Raw genomic sequence first — 13,007 nt, 5'->3', positions numbered from 1 at the left:
CTCTTGTGTGACGGCTGCTAGGTCCTTTTTTAGCTTGACTACTTTTTTGTTTAGGTTGAAGTCTCTGAATGGCAAGGATATTTGATGACTTGAGTGGCTCTTGTTTTTCCTAGATTTCTTTCATGAGTTTCTCCGATACTGCTTTCACTGTGCTGAAGATGAATACAAGTCAGTCTCTTGTGCATTTGTTGCATATGTTGCTCCAATCTTTTCTGAATTGCAGATGTTCCAGAAATGTCCTTGGTTAAATTCTTATAATTAGGCCCATTGGGGCTGCATGCGCCAGTAGGTATTCTGTCATGATGGGTCCATGGAGTTTGGTTCTAAGGAGTTGTTTCTTTAGGACTTCTAGCTCGTTCCATTCATCTGTGTTAGCTCCTACAGATGGAATGTTTCCTGCACCTATGATGGAGGGGATGGATAGGATGTCCTCTACTAGTTCTTCTGCATATGCTAGACATATAGCGTCTGTCATTTTCACTTTGTGTGCTATTCAATTGCCTTCTTTTGAGATTGTGAAAGTATGTCTATGTATTTCAAAAAACAGATACATAAATAAACTGGTGTGGGGTTGCTTGAGAAATTCAAGCTACAGTCCACAGCCTGTGGCCGCAAGAAGGACTATAAAACACTACAGGACTGTTTGGGGTTATCTCCTGTGGATTACCCTAATCAGTTATCACACCAAAAAACCACACAGGTTAATCATTTCTATAATTTAAGGTGCACCGACATGTGTTGCCCTAGTCTGTTCTTGCCCTTCAAACAAGTTCCGCTAGGCCCTTGTCAGGGGTGAGGGGATAAGTGGAGAGAGAACATGCCCTATCACTAGTCTACACACAGAATACCATGTCTGAGGAAAGAAAATGATTCAAAAAGGCACATGCCAAACCAGGGATCAGGCATGTGTCGCCTGCTATTCAAATGAAGTATTTAGAAATGTAATTGGATTCTTTGTCTGCTTTCTTTCATGTCCAGTCGATTTTGAATCTGCTATTTATCATATTTGTCTTCATGAGAGAAAGCATAACCAGGGAGCCCTGCAAGAAAATAAGAACAGTAAGAATACGAGTTGAGAAGGAAAAAAAGTGAGAATAAGGGTTTAGAAGCAAACTAAGAGAAGGGAAGGTAATTGTATAAATATTATGAAGTTGAACATTACATATATGCGGTAGAGAGGAAATGTGATGAGCAAATAAAGGAAATGAGAATTCAAAATTAATACCCAGATTATGTGTAGAGTCAGATATAGAAAGAAAGACATAGAAGTAGGAGGAGGACAATCATAAGTAGATGAAGCAGGCAAGAGGATGACCTCTGTTTTTGAAGGGTTTAGATTGTTTGAATGAGAAAGAATCTAAAGTTTTACAGCATAGAGAGTCAGAAAGAGAAGAAAGAAGGTGATCATAAAAGGAAGAAATGGAGATAAAGCAGTGAGCATCATCAGCATAGAAATGTCATTACTATCATGTCCAGAATCCTACCAGAAAGGCTGAGATTCTGGAAGGGTGGAGCATTGCCCAAAACATTGCATTAACATAAGGACTGTTCTTGAGGATGGGTTGAACAAGGGGATTTCCTTAGCACCAGGACCACAGACTATCCAAAAAGAACTGCTGATGATCTATCCTGCCCAGCATAACAGCGCTACAAAGGTGGCCCTGAGAAAACACAGTGGCCTAGAATACATATAACAGTTTTTCCAATTGAAACCAGTGGCCAATTCAAGGATTTCTGAAATGTAAGCACACCTGAGATTATTAATGCCAAACATCAGAGAGGAGTCCTAGATAAAGGTGAAAAAGGAAGCTGAAGAACATGATCTGATGAGAAGGGAGACAAGGATTGTGATGGTTTTGATATATGTGAGCATAAGGTACGGGAAGAATTCTCCAAATTAGCAAAGGTGTGACGATTTTGTAACAGAGTGTTATGGGCAACTGTGGTGACATCTTGAAAACATTTTGACCATTGTGCAGACACCACAAGTGTCACTTTTCCCACTGAAGACCAAGTAAAGTCAGACAATAACCTGCTTGTTTCAAGCAAGAAGCTGGCTACAACAGAGGTTGAAGTGCACAAAAAGAAATAGTGGAACTATTTTCCCTGCTGTCCTGCCCCCCACACACCCATTGTCATGCCATTTCCCACACACAATACACACCCCATACCTGGGCCCCACCTTTCCTCAACTCTACCCCCACCACTGTGTGAGGGCTGAAAGAAACACAGCGAAATAAAATGCTAAATGCATTTTAAACAACCCCTATTAACTTTATTCATGGTCCCCAGCAGCATGCAGCTTTACGCAGCCTCCTCTTTCTAATCACTCAATGTTCACACCTCTTTAGGGAGAATAAGGCCACCTTTCCTACCTACCCCTGATGTGGTGCACTGAAGTGCAAGCTTTAACTTCTTCTTACACTTTTATTTTAAGACTCAACCATTCCGGAATGGTCTCTTTTTTTAAATAAAAGTATAGTTATGGTGAAGCTTCTGGGTTCCATTGCTTGTTCAAGTGTGCACCGTCAACTCAATACAAATACATAATGGCTCTTTTGAGAGCCACCACTGTAAACAAAATCTCCTACCCTGGTTGACATTAGCCCACTCCTGTGCGCACAGCACGATAAGTCAGCGGACATTGCGATAGATACAAGGTTGCACGTGCCACATCCGACTCTTTTGCAGATGGCGGCCATAGCAATGGCCCTGTGCCCGCTACGGCATTGCTGAATAAGGTTTCTGGGTGCGGTTTTATGCAAAAACTGTGATACACAGTGTATTTGTTGATACAAATGCAGAAGTTGCGGTAATGGCAGGTGTGGACATCAAAGCAACACAAGACATTTTTTTTTCCTTAAGAGTCGACATGACCTCAGACGGACTGCAATCTGCATGAAATATAGTAGAAATCAGTCTTCCTTTCAAAATTGGTTTTACATTTTCCTCAATACCTCCTATACATATCTTATTAACCATTTCTGCATAATCTAAGTCTCCAGATTGCCTCATATTAATGGTAAATTCTTGGAATTCAAAACAATTCCAAAGGTTAAAATGACCAATACTTTGTATGCTTTTTGTGTGCATCCTTAGATTGCAGCATTCTGAAAACGCGTTCACCTTTCACAGGAGTTAATTTTAACAAGCTTCCAAAAACAAGTACATGTTTACCTCCAAACAAAACATTGTAGTCAGTCTTCAAAACCTCTTCCATGCGAAAGTGAATGAAAGGTAGCATCAAGTCAGATACCATACTTACTTCATCTACAATCAAGGTATTTCATTTTCTAAGAACTTTTCCTACTTCTTGTGCTGCACTTGGTACAAGTTTCCGATACTCTAGTTTGTATTCATGCTCCACTGGTAACATCAACAGTTGATGTAAAGTATCAACTCCTGCATTGAATGCTGCTAAACCTGTTGGAGCAGTTACAATACATGACAAAGAACAATCAATGTTATTTTGGATCATAGCTCTTATTGCATTAATTAAAAACAATGTACCCGTGCCTGCTTGTCTACTAACAATTCTACTTCCTTCATAGCAAACTTAACATCAGTTTGAATAATTGGCTCACAAAGTACATGTTGACTTCCTGCTGCAGATTCTTGACTGCCTTCAGGAGACTCTTTTGCCAATTCAGCTGCCAAAAATTCTTCTTGACGTAGTTATTTTTCCAGTAACTCCAAGTACTGTTCAAATTTGGGATATGTAATTAAACATTTTTTAGCAAAATATGATTCTTCAAAAGTTTCAAAATTTCCAAGTAAATCACTATTTTCATGCCAAGTGAAAAACAACTGCAAAATACAAAATAAAATAATTCCTTTTTCTCTGCAGTTTGGCAAGAAAGTTTCATGTGATTAATGAGACTTGGCTTTTCATGTCTCACTAGACAACCACTACATCCATGTACATTAAACCGTCCTCTGCCACTGTTTGGTTCAATATTTTGATATGAGTAGCTACTTCATATAAACAAATATCCACCAAGATTTCACATTGATTTGGATAATATGTATTGATCAAGTTGGTTTTCCAAATCTATGTACTGTCAGGTGCTGCTTCAGCTAACTGCTCAATTTCAGTCTAAGGCTTCAATACCAGAACTAGCTGGTCCAAGACTTAACCAAACTACATTTTTGGCAGCATTGTCTTTTTCATGATGTCATTTTCATTGTTTTATATTTGCTCCCTACTAAAACATTCCAACATGCTTGCACATGGGAGCACAAGTACTGACAACGTCATCATTGGGACAGTTGGCGCTACTTCAAAGTCAAGAAACACTATGCAAAAAAAGAAGCAGAGGAGTTACTCTTAACCTTCTACAAGAAAACTCTGCACTGTGAACTTTCTAACGTTCCATTGCAAAGCCTAGGAACATCAATAATGATGAATCCATCATAAAAGAAAATGCATTCATCCCATCCTTTACATAGACAGAGATCGGCATCACCTGCAGCACCTCCAGCCACTAATCCAACAACATCAACAGGTCTATCAAATGCACAGACTCCTCTTTTACTGGCTTCCCTCATCACTGGAGCTGCGGGCAGTGGTTGTACAAAATCAACCACTACACATTGAAGGTACCTGAACCACTGCATTTAAAGAATCATCAAAAATTATAGAACAGTCACAAAGGAGGCTTTTCATGAACAGTCTACAGATGTGCTGCTCCCATTTCCGACAGTATCACAATGTTTTGAACATAGGCACCTTTCACAGGAGTTAACTGTACAACATCTAGTGCAAATCCACTGGGATGCTGATAACAATGCAGCTTCAAGAAAATACAAAAATAAGCACATTACAAAAATGAACTTGCACAAAACCACCAATTGAATTACCCTACAAAACACTTGAAACACCTACAAGTAATGCGTAGCTCAAAATATATTACAAGTACAAGAAGTACAATCAAATAAACATCTGCCTTAATAACAAATACAAAAGCTACATTTCCACTTTTTCAAACACAGCAAATTAAGAAAATAATAATGAACACTATGTGATAGCAATGGTCACTACAACTAACACACACAACACTGCAACTACACCTTCACATTTTTAAATACAGAATGACACTTACTTGCACATCAGCCACACTCTTGCCGTGCACATTCAAAATGCAGGAATCAAAAGAAAAAATCTGCAGAAAATGGTGGCTTTTATACTTTCCAAAAGAAACACCAAACAAAGAGGACTATATACCAATTAAACTACTAACATGGCTGACACATTTTCAGCACAACCTATCACTAAGCCCTACACAAATGCAAAAGTAACAACAATCAACAGTAAACAATGAAACTGACAGAAATCTATTTTCTCCCCACCTACCCTCTTTCAGAACTGCAGCTATTCGACACGGATAAAGATCTTGGATTGTGCACGCGGCTACACAAACATTTTTCTGCAAACCCAAAATCAAAAGAAATTGGCCTTCAAACCTTCAAATGAAATAAGTAAACAACTAAGTACATAAAATAACCTAGTTAAATAAAGTTTAAAATAACCTACATAAAGAAAAATCTGTACTGTATCAATTACAGGATCATATGATTATTACACACCAAATGCATGTTTATAGATGTGGCCACAAATAAAGCAGCTACAGAAGGGTTGTGTGCATACCTAACTGAGCCGCGGCTACTACACGTCCACAAACACATGACCTGTAATTTATCCTAATATAGCCATGAATACAGAGGGGTGCTGTAGATGTCTACCACCCAATAGCAATGCAGCGAATAATAACAACAGCACCATCAACCAATTAGAAACTACAACACATGCACACATCATACATACCACACTCATACAAACTACTTGAAAATGAAAGTAAGAATAATATTGCTGAAAACAGAGAAACACTGCAGATATCATCATGGCTGCAATGAAAACGATGTGGCTAATTGGAGACAGTTGTCTGTTTTGGTTGCTGGCTTTTTGTGAGAAACTAAATATTAACATGAACCTAAGTTTGACAAATTTCACAATTAAATGGTTTGGAATGCGAGGAATGTGGTGGTTTCAAATTCTTCCAAACATGTTAAGTCTGAGAAGTAGAGGGCACCCAGATGTCATACTCATTCATTGTGGAGGCAATGATTTGGGGAATGTACGAGGGGTGTCCCTTACTTTAATGATGAAAGAAGACATGGACAAACTAATGTAACTATTTCCTCACATCATCTTCATCTATTCCAATCGAACTCAGAGGCAGAAATGGAGATGGACCACCAGATTTAATGGTAAATTTGAGACAACCCAGATATATGTTATTAGAGCAGTTTCAACATTTATGACAGACCACAAACAATGATGGATTTTGAACAACAGCATGCAGTTCTACATGGCCAATTTCTATAGGTACACCTTACCGATGAGGAAATGCAGTGTTACTTGATAACTTAAAACAGTTCTCCTGATGTGCTCAAGTTCAACACTCAGTTTCCCCCAAACAGTCCTTTTAAGTACTACATATATATAAATACGAAGGCGGGGCAAGGTTGCAGCGTTTGACGGCATACAGAGCTCTTCTGGGTCTTTCCTTCCTTGTTGCTGCCTGACGCCATGCCCCCCTGGGACACATAACGCTGTCCCTGACCCCGTAGCGGTGAAACCCGCGGCGGGGCAAGGAAGCAGTGTTTGACGCCACAGGTGTTCGGCGCAGAGGTGAGAGAGGCCCCCTGGACAACATTAGGCATTTGGCACTACATTTGGATGCCATAGAAAACTGCCTGAGGTGAGATTTGCATCCATGCACAGTGACTTTCGCCCAAAGCCTGTTGTGAAGCTCACCGGTGCTCCTCGTGGCTCTGAACCCCAGGATACATTTTTGGAGCTCATTCTGTCTTTACCCACAGAGCATGGAGTCCCCCTGCCTCTCCCCTTCCTCCACTCCTCTTTTGCCCTGCCCTTCAGGATGCACAGGCCCACCCCATCCCAAAATCTCAACGCAAGGTCCTGATTGTGAAGAGGCAACACCGCTGTGCTGTACTTTTGAAGGAGGTTAACACAGATCCCATTGTAACTACATCTACTGGGCCTAACACTGTTGAGGATATTGGCACTGCTGCATCCCCCTTCCCCCGCCTGCAACCTCTCCTGGTGAATCACATCAGCACGACTCTAACCCTGTCCTGCCCTTGACTGTGCCCACCCTGAACTCGCCCTTTAATTTAATCTGCAATGGCCTAGCGAAATCGCTTGCTTCAGTGTTGGGGAGCTTGCCCATGGAAAGCCTTGTGGAGTGCACCCATCCACCTCATTCCACTGAAGAGCCCCACACCTCGGCCTCTGATTCTGCTTCTCTATTTGCACTGAAGCACCGATTCCTCTGTACGCAATAGTTAGTGATAATTATGCTGCTGATCATGCTGATCCTGCTCCCAGTCCTTTGGGAGCTCTGGGTTCATCAAGTCGAGCTTGAAGGGAGCAATTTCCCTCTATAAGCTCCGGGGGGAACTCTTTTTTCCATCTGTCATCGCTCAGAGCCCACAACCTCTTATGGTTCCATGTAATAATGTCGCCACAAAATTCTCGCCATGCAAAAATGATGCTGAAAAATGGCTGTTTTTTGTGGCGACATTATTGCATGGAACATGCGGGGGACACCCCCGCAACCCCCACATTTTGTTTTCTTTTTTATTTATTTTTTTTAATGGTTTTTTTTGCCCCTGTCCCCATATATATGGTCACCCATATAATATCGCTGCAACCTTTTCCCGGCGATATTATTTACGGCGACCATATATATGGGGATAATATTATCTGATACCCCTCTTATGCCATGCGGCAGACCACAGTCCCGATCTGTCAGCTGAGGACGCCGGCTCTATCGGGGGTGCAAGTGTAATTTGGTGCTCGTAGAGGTGCTGGCTGAGCTGACTGCCATTAGGAAATTACTTTTGGGTCTTGCAAACAATAAGGGGAATGGAGGAAAAAGGGTACAGGAGGGCCCTGTCACAAACCCCCCTGTGGTTAAGGGTCCAACTAACCCTCTCCCGGAGTTTATCAAGGCTCGAGTCATCAGAAAGCCAGTACCCACTAAAGCTCACATTGCCCCTCATTGCAAGGTACACAAGAGATTGTCCTCCACTCCTGCTTCTCTGGACTCCAGATCTAAGTCTCTGAACTGTATCATTGCACCCGCCGCTAAGCCATCATCCCCCTTGGTTGCGAAGCAAGCCTCTCGACCTGTATTAGGTCAAAATCCAAATGTTGCTGGGCCACACACCCGATTTCATAGAGGAAACATATCTGTCCGATATGTCAAGGGTGGGCTTGGCCCTACCACAATCTATCTAAATGGGGTGTCAAAACTGTTAAAGCCAAGGTTGCAACCTAGAGACGCCTTAATGAACAAGTGCTTGCACTGGTTACGGTCCGTGAGAGGCTGCACGTTTGTCTCAAGAGATTGCATGGTGGGATGTTCTAGAATTTGTGCCAAGGACAGTAATTCCCAAGACATTATGAAGCTGGTCCTTTGGGATGGCAGAGTAGCCAAGGGGATTTTAGAAAGAACAGGGGTGGGATGGTGGGGGGACTCAGGGTGGGATCTCTTCCAGCTAGTACTCCCAACTAGTAGATGATAGCTGCTTGGGGTACACAACAGTTAATACCCCCTAACGGGTGCAAACATAATTCCCATGGTACAAAGAGCACGGGGGTCCACTGCAGTCGAACTGTCTGACCAGGGATGGTTCTACGTTATTTCGCCGACCTATTTTTCAACGTGGGACCGTTTCATTGTCAGAATTTTCATCGCCAATAACCAGTTTTTTTGTTTTTTTTTATTCTGGGGGGGTTCGCCCCCCCAGACCCTACCCTTACTATTATAATCATACCCCAACCCCTAGAACCGCCCCCCCCCCCAAAATAACGAATTGAAAAAACTGGGTTTTTGGCGATAAAATTCTGACGATGAAAAGTCCCACGTTGAAAAATAGGTTGGCGAAATGCGTGTATACCCCAGGGATAACCTTGAATAGGACTGGCATCTGCCGATTGGTCCTTTCTCTACTGCTGCTTGTCATCCTTTTTGTGTTTTGATTTTGTGTATAGCAAATGTATTTGTTAGGTTGCACTTTGATGGCCTGATGGCCGAATAAAGTTATTGATGATGATATATGAATACACAAGTACAAAAAATAATAACAGTAACATTTTTTATTGTACATGCGGCTACAGTTCGTTGACTTTTATCATAGCCCCGGTTACAAAAAGTTAGTTGAGAAGGGGACTGACTTTAACTTTTATACTACCATACAACTTGAATAATCAGTACAGAACAATAATGCTCATGTACTTTATATGAAATAACTGTAAAATATTAAAAATATGTAACAATAAACTAGGTAGGGTAACATTCCACAGCCACACAATATAAAACCACAACTGAAAATACACACCCTAAAATACATTCTATTGTATATCTAAAACTACACTACAATTCCGAATTTTCATATTAATTTTGTTAATCTATTTTCTTCTATTTCTCTCCAAAGTCTCACATGCTCAAAAGTCTGACAACACAAATAAGAAAGACTCAATACCTACCAAGTCTCTAACCATCGACTTTGACCATGGGCAGGGATTTTTCACCTCGACGAGACTATACCTAAACAAAGAACATTTAAAAAAAATACAAAACACTGACACCCCAAACTACGCCCTGAACTACACAAACCCTCTGCTCTTTGTAGTCCTTTGTAGCCTTCAATATATCCACGAATACCATCAAAATGGCAGAATATTATGCTTCCCTGTCCCCTCAGGCTCTCACCAATGTCCCCCTTCATCGGTGCCAGCTCCCCCCACTTTCCAGACGGCCTCCTCACCTCCTCTGCCCTCTCCCTTTCTCCCCAGAACAAACGCTGCTTCTGTGATGCAGTTTGCATCAATATGTTGGCTATTTGCGGCTATAGCTGAGGCTACAGAAAACTTTCTGCCAGAAACCTCGTCCCTACGCCCCCTCCAACTTCCAAATTTCAGTCAGTGCCCTCTGGCCATACCCCCAACTCTACCCTGATGACATATATATGTTTTTGACCTACAAATAGCTTTTTACTGCATTTAATTTTCCCGTAACCTTGGCTATAGGCGCAAATATCTCTCGCATCGAGAGAAAAACAAGATGGCAGTCATTTCATTTCTGAAAACCATGATCGTGCAATGCACCATGAGAGATACAACTAAAAATTTTGTGCGGGCAGGGACGCCCCCTTCTCTGTTAAATAACCACTGCACGGATTAATTCCAAACCACAAAAGGATCGCTTCATGCCCAAGATGTTTCGGACCTGGTCCAAATCTGTCCAGAGGTTTAGGCTGTGCGCTTTGGCATAAATTGACCTTTTTTGTCTATGGGAGAATGAATGGGAAGTAGGCTGCACTTTTGGAAAAGAAATATTAATTGACGCTTAATAACTTTTTCATTTTCTAACAAATCATTACGAAACTTTGAAGTCTGGGGGGACCCGCAGACTGTTAATCACTTCCAAAATCCCTGCCAACTCCTTTACTCGAATCAAAAGTTATGAACAAAATAATTTTGAGGGGTTCCTTTGTGTCTCCGGCTCACCTTAACCATAGGCCTCATTAATACCAAATAAAAGAAATACCTGACTAAAGATCATCCCATCACCCTGATAAAACATTTCATCCCTGAAAATCACAAATCTTTCGGGATCAGCACGAGTTGGGCGGTAACACTTAAATCTGGCAGTAACGCTATTACCACTGCATTTAAGGGTCTGCCAAATCACGGGTTTGGCAGAATTTACCCCCAGCTGGGGGTAAATCTGTGGTTAATTGCCAATTTTTGCCACTATTACCACACGGTAATGTTGCTGCGGTAATAGTGCCGACAATTCCTCATTGGGTCCAATGGGGAATGGGAAACTACCGTTCCACCAAACCCGTGAGCCGGTGCTAATAGCACCAGGCCGGTTGACTGTAGCGCTATTAGCGCATGCAGTATCCTGGCGGGAATACCGCTGGGATAACGCCCAATTCGTGATGAGGCCCCATGTCTAGACCACCAGGACATCCAATAGTAGCGTCAATTGACTCACTACTGGAAAATACATCTAAATTTGAGGACATGTTCCTTTTCCCATTTGTGCAGACATTACCATTTTACACAAAAGACACTACAGCTTTCCTCAATCAGATTCCTCATATCCCTTGGCATCACCATTTTCTCTTAGTGACACTAGATGTGGTTTCTCAATACACATATATTTCTCACTCTCATGGCCTTGCAGCAGTGAAAATGTATTTGTCGACCAGATCTCTTAGCTACCGCGATCACTCGCAGATGCTACTAGAAATGCTTTCCTTCATCTTGACCCACAACACATTAATGTTCAACCAGGTTTTTTTGCAACCAAATCTGCCTGTGCATGTCTCTGTCCCTGACACTGTGACTGCATCACCATGCACCGGCAGGGATGCCCCATCCCAGGCCCGTCCACAGGTGGGGGGAGGTCCACGTCATCTACCTGCGGACGAGGGGACCCGTGACTGGATGGAGTCCATCCTGATTGGTGTCCCGTTGCGCACACGTGACATTCGTGATGATGTGTGTGCTTCTGGGGGGGACCACGCACGTCATCACGAAGAGCTGTGTGCCAATGTGGCCCAGTTGGGAGGGTCCATGGTCGGGGGTTTCCTCCATGTGTCAGCCAGTCTTGTGGTCCTCTCCTCCTCTGTGCACACTATAAGGCATTCTTTCTCCGTGCCGTCATCCAGCCCAGATGCCACCATGGCCCCCTGTGGATCTGCCCCAACCAACGCAGCCAGCCAGGTGGAGATCCCATCCCTGCCGGCATCATCGGGCAGGGCACGTATACGATGGCGCCAGGGGATTCCATCAGCCTAGATGCCGTCGTGATGGCAGAGGCAGTTGCGTCGGAGGCAGCAGCAGGGTCAATGTGGGAGGCATCATGGCTCGGGGCCATCAACACCCCAGGGCAGGCTTCGGCCGAGGGGCAGGAGGTCCCCCGACTGGGATTGTCTTCCGTGTGGCAGTGGTTGGGCCAGCAAATAGATGCGGAGAGGCAGCGGGCAGAGAGGGCACGGCTCAGGATGGTCAGGGTGGAGAACTCCATGCACCGGGCTTTGAGGTGGGCGGAGGGCCTCGAGGAAACTTGCAGGGAGTTGAGGGATTCCATTGCTGCATCCCTGCGAGACCTTGAGAGCAGGGAACAGGCCCACCTCCGGAACATCGACGTGGAGTTCAATGATGCCCTGGGCCGTTTCATCAAACAGTGAGCCGTGGGACTAGCCCGCCGCCTTTGTAAATAGTTATGTAGTTGTGAGTTTCCTTAATTTATTTTTTCCTTTGGGGCGCATGGACTATGCCCCGCCTTTTTGTTAATAGTTATTTATTAGGTAGGTTTTTTCGTAGGTTTCCTTTGGTTTGTTGGGCACATGGACCCTTGATTTTTACATTGTATATAGTTATGCACCTGATTTTACACATTTATTTTTACCATGGAGGAATGGTTTTGTTTTTAATTTGACTTTGGATTTGGTGTTATGGACGGACACTTTGGAGGCATTTTTCTTTGCATTTTATTGATTTCACCATTAATATTTTTCCTTCATTTCGGACATCCTTTTATTTATCATTTTTTTCTTGTGTAATTTCGTTTCATTCATACAGTTGTGTATATAATACATTTTTATTTTTTACTTCATTTGGGTGGTCTTCTCTCATTGGTTTCGTGCATGTCACAATATGGGTTTTCTCAGTCATGTGTCGCCATTGTGTGGGTCTGACAGACTTGTACTCATGCGCATACTTGTTATTTGGGATCTATCTTAACATGGGGATTTCAATGTGGAGTGGATGGAATGCTTGGTTGGGTGTTTGGACTGGGGTGGCGTGGGGTGGGATTTGGGTGGTCCTAAGGGCCATTGATCTGGATTGTGATGACGTGTTGGGTGGGGGACATAAGTCGGGGCCTGCTGGCAGATGCCCG

The sequence above is a fragment of the Ambystoma mexicanum genome, chromosome 4q, assembly GCF_040938575.1.
Source record: "Ambystoma mexicanum isolate Mex_15411 chromosome 4q, UKY_AmexF1_1, whole genome shotgun sequence".
NCBI lineage: Eukaryota > Metazoa > Chordata > Amphibia > Caudata > Ambystomatidae > Ambystoma > Ambystoma mexicanum.
The sequence above is the reverse complement of the archived record's forward strand: the minus strand, read 5'-3'. Positions refer to the sequence as shown.